The following is a 5,524-nucleotide window of genomic DNA, read 5'->3' as shown; positions in this document are numbered from 1 at the left end:
TCGGAATCTGTCCCAGCCAAGTTTATTTATTTTATTATGAAAGCAAATGATGACGTGTGTGTGTGCGTGTGTGTGTGTAACGAGGATATCACCCGTCACTCTTCCTCTTCTTCTTGTGACCTAATAACAAGCCTTCCATCGTTATTTAATTAAGTCCTCATTAGTACTTTTTTCACACTTAGATGCTTCACTTAATTAGTCAGTCTATGATAGCAATTTTGGGGTTCCGCGATGATAAAATAAGGATATGGGCTGTCTCACGATACGGGATGACAGGTGACACCACCCCTTTCACAATATTATACGAGCTAGTTAAACGTGTGTGTGTGTGTGTGTGTGTGTGTGTGTGTGTGTGTACATATAACCCCTTGGAAGGTATTGTGTTTAAAAGTCGTTGGCTGGAGGGTCGTCACGTGATATGTAGAGACGTCTGTTCCATTAATATCATCTGCTAACAATAAACTGGATAGGATTTTAATTATAGCCACTCCTGTGAGTATTTGGAGGTAGATAGATAGATAGACAGACAGACAGAGAGAGAGAGAGAGTACTGATTGCGATATTTCCATCTCTCTCTCTCTCTCTCCAAATACCCTCCGGAGAGACTATAATTAAAATCCTATTCAGTTTATGGTTAGCAGATAATATTAAAATAGACGTCTCTACATATCACATATTAAACGACCCTCCAGGCAACGACTTGTAAACAATACCTTCCAAGGGGTAGGTACACACACACACACACATAAACTAGCATCAAATCGTTTTCTACAATGGACTTACACGACTCACAAATCATTTTCTTTGAAGGTAAACACTAACAAAATAACAGAGGGGGGGAGAGACTGCCAAGGATGTTTTGGAGTTTCCTATCAAATTATATATATATAAAAAAAATCCTCCTTATTTTTGTATGTGCTTTTCTGAACTACATTAAGATTGATTTAGAACTTAACTTATGGCGATTTTCTTTTCTTTCTTATCTTACCTAAAAAAATCAAATCTCTCTCTCTCTCTCTCTCTCTCTCTCTCTCTCTCTCTCTCATTTCTTTCCTTGTTTTGAGCCCTTGACCAATTTCCATTCAGATATAGTGTATGGAGAAACGAAATGGTACACACACACACACACACACACACACACACACACACACACACACACACACACACACACACACGGCCCGGTAGCTCAGTGGATAGAGCGTCTGCCTCACAACCCTACATTTTTTTTACCTTAGATATATAGACTAAATCATCTTCCTTTTTTTCTCGTAATAATTATAATTCCTCTTTTCTAAACTAACCAGCATTAATTAAATACGTCATTTTCAATACTTTCCATCATTTTCTCTCTTTTTAATCTTACGAATTCATCTTCACTTTTCTCGTAATAATAATATTTCCTCCTTTCTAAACTAACCACCATTAATTAAATATATACGTCATTTTCAACACTTTCACTCATTTTCTCACTTTTTCCAGCACGAACACTTCTCTACAACGGCTTATGATCATACGATTTTTTCTAGCAATAATAATAATAATAATAATAATAATAATAATAATAATAATAATAATAATAATAGTATTAGTATTAGTAGTAGTAGACGTAGTAGTAGTAGTAGTAATAATAATAATAATAATAATAATAATAATAATAATAATAATAATAATAATAATAATAATAATAATAATAATAGTATTAGTAGTAGTAGTAGTAGTAGTAGTAGTAGTAGTAGTAATAATAATAATAATAATAATAATAATAATAATAATAATAATAATAATAATAACAGTGTTAGTATTAGTAGTAGTAGTAGTAGTAGTAGTAGTAGTAGTAGTAATAATAATAATAATAATAATAATAATAATAATAATAATAATAATAATAATAATAATAATAATAGTAATAATAATAGTATTAGTATTAGTAGTATTAGTATTAGTAGTAGTAGTAGTAGTAATAATAATAATAATAATAATAATAATAATAATAATAATAATAATAATAATAATAATAATAATAATAATAATAATAATAATAGTGTTAGTATTAGTAGTAGTAGACGTAGTAGTAGTAGTAGTAGTAGTAATAATAATAATAATAATAATAATAATAATAATAATAATAATAATAATAATAATAATAATAGTAATAATAATAGTATTAGTATTAGTAGTATTAGTATTAGTAGTAGTAGTAATAATAATAATAATAATAATAATAATAATAATAATAATAATAATAATAATAATAATAATAATAATAATAATAGTAATAATAATAGTATTAGTAGTAGTAGTAGTAGACGTAGCAGTAGTAGTAGTAGTAATAATAATAATAATAATAATAATAATAATAATAATAATAATAATAATAATAATAATAATAATAATAGTGGTAGCAATATAGCAGTAGTAGTAGTAGTAGTAGTAGTAGTAGTAGTAGTAGTAGTAGTAATAATAATAATAATAATAATAATAATAATAATAATAATAATAATAATATAATATCACTTACCTCACTTCCTCCCTTGACTTTCTTATTTCAAACCGTATCCAAGCTTTTCCAGGCACTAGGAATGGCACTACAAGACCACTGGCGCCATATTCCCCTCTCAATGGCACTGTGGCACTCCGAGAACACGTAATTCCCTCTAAAACTTTAAAATATATCATTGCAACTCCCTCCCCCCCTCGCCATTTTTCCCCTTCTCTCATTTTGTCCTATTTATCACATTATCCGAGCTTTCCAGGACCTAGGATTGGCACTGTAACATCACTGGCACCTTCATCTTCCCTTGATGGCACTGTGGCACTCGGGAACACGTAACATGCCCAAAAACACGAAAAAAAACGTCGGCACTTCAGTCAACTCCCCTCTTTCACCCGCCGCCATGTTCCCTCCCCTTCACTTTATCTCCGTTTTTTTACCTTATTTAGGGCCTCCCAAGGTCTATATATGGCACCCACGTAATCTCTGGCCCTTTTTATCCTCCCTGTGGCACTGTGGTTTGCTGGCACCGCGTACTTAGCGCAAAATAAGTAAAAAGGATTAAGTTTTGCGCTGCGTAACCGACCAAATCAGCTGATTCGCGCGGGAGACTGACTAACTCATCTTCTTCTTCTTCTTCTTCTTCTTCTTATTCTGCGCTTTTTTTAATTCTTTTTATCTTCTTCTTCTTCATCTACTTGTTTTTCTCGTTGTTTTCCGTGTTTATTTTCTTTTTTTATCTTTTTTTATCTTTTTATCTTCTCATGAACCTTTTTTCCTCTCTCTCTGTGCGTTACTGTCTCCCTGTGATTGTCTGATATGTAATTCTATGTAATGCTATGTTCTCTCTCTCTCTCTCTCTCTCTCTCTCTCTCTCTCTCTCTCTCTCTCTCTCTCTCTCTCTCTCTCTAGACATGGGGAGACTAATACATTTTGACTCTGTGGGATCTCTCTCTCTCTCTCTCTCTCTCTCTCTCTCTCTCTCTCTCTCTCTCTCTCTCGACATGGGGAAACTAATATATTTTGACTCTGTGGGATCTCTCTCTCTCTCTCTCTCTCTCTAGACATGGGATCTAATATATTTTGACTGTGGGATCTCTCTCTCTCTCTCTCTCTTAGAGAGAGTACATAAGTATCTTTTTAATGGAAGAAGGGAAATGCAAACCAAAGATTACACTTCGTACGTATCTTGAGCAATCTACGTGTGGATAAAGTAATAATTGGCCTATTTTATAAATCAACATTAGAATCAGTTTTAAACTTTTCAATCACTGCCTGGTATGGAAAGCTTACCTGTAACCTACACATGTATTAATAGTTGTATAATCACACTCTGTCCTGCCTGGGGGTTGGGATGGCATGTTCCTCCCTTCTCCCTTGTTGTTTACCTGCAACAATAAACTATCAATCAAGATAAAAACAAGCTAGGAAGGATTGTTAAAAAGGTAGGAAAATTAGGTGCATAGACCATATCACTAGATAATCTTTATCAGACAGGCACAATGAAACAAGTAGACAGGATTATGAAAGATATAACTCATCCGCTACATAATTACTATACATATCTAAGATCTGGTAGAAGGTTAGCTCTGCCCATGCAGCGAACTGACAGGTACAGAAAGTCATTTGTACCTAAAAGCATTCTTCTCTTTAACCACCCATCATCACTATAACTTTTAGGTGTAAGTAGTCATAATAACTGTATATGATAGTTTGTGATAAAGGTAGAAATAACTTATTACTGCATGTATACAATTTTTATATGAATAGCCCAAGTAACGTTTTTAGTAATGTTTTTAATGTTTTTAAATGCTTTTTTTGCTTCATTGATTTTATTTATTTTTAATGTACAAATAACTACTAGGGAGCTCTTAAGCCAAAATGAATTTTATTTTGTATACAAAATTTAATGTATCACAATTTGACGAATAAAGTATCTATCTATCTATCTGTCTATCAATCTATTAAATTCTATTTGCACCTAGTGGTCATCAAGGTATCGTACTCGACGCCTTGAACTGTATCAGCATTGCTCTAAATACCGATTCCGGCCCTCCAATGACGGGATTATCTTTTTATTACCCTTACGATCCTAAAAAATAATTACTCATAGCTTCATGGCGCCAGGGAAGCATAAATCATTTTTTTGTTAAAGAAAGTGTCGTACGCTGGACATGACTACGTGTTTACAAATACTTATATGACCCTAATAAGCCATTAACACACCCGCCATTAGGTCACGGCAGAGATATAAGTGCCTCCTCTTGCAGGCGTTTTTGAGCGATAATTTGCACTAGCTATCGTCAAGTTGCCTTAGGATTTTGATTTTTTACGCCATTGTTACGATAGCTACAGTATTGTGCTTAGTCTCATTTTAAAGAGCGTCTATTTTTACGTATTTTGGTGTGTAGGAATTAGTCATTACGGGCCGAGTTTTATAGTTATCAAAGTATATATTCACTTAACTTCGCTCACTTGTCCCAGCCATAACGGAAAATTGTACCCCAAAGACTCAAAATTCACCTTGTTTAGGCCTCAGACGCTCCCTCAGCCCCCTAAAAGCGTCTAATAAGTAATAACTAATAAATATCCTCCATTATAACCTATCTGGGGGTCATAGGGACATTAAAAGACATAACTATTTAACGTAAATACATACGCAGGGCGATGCTCACCTATTTCAAGACCAATAAGATTCAATAAGACATTAAATTCTATCTATTTACGTATATTTACAAGCTAGTGGGCCTCACAGAAGGTTCAATAACTATCCCCATATATAATTACCCCCATACAGGCCTTACAATAGGTCTAAAAAAATAATTATGGGGCTAAATAATGTAATTCCCTAGCTGGCATACGACCCCAAGGGCTAACTCTATGTACGTTTACCTAATAATTAACATGTCTAGAGGCTTCTAATGACTATTTTTCGTCTCTAATTATTTTCTTTGTAATGTTTGAACGTTTATTAGGCGTTTGAAGACGTCTGAAAAAAAGGGGTAAGAAATAGGCGTTTAGGTAACTGTACCC

Source organism: Eriocheir sinensis, unplaced genomic scaffold, assembly GCF_024679095.1.
Source record: "Eriocheir sinensis breed Jianghai 21 unplaced genomic scaffold, ASM2467909v1 Scaffold1294, whole genome shotgun sequence".
In the NCBI taxonomy this organism is placed as follows: domain Eukaryota; kingdom Metazoa; phylum Arthropoda; class Malacostraca; order Decapoda; family Varunidae; genus Eriocheir; species Eriocheir sinensis.
This window is presented reverse-complemented; position numbering follows the sequence as displayed.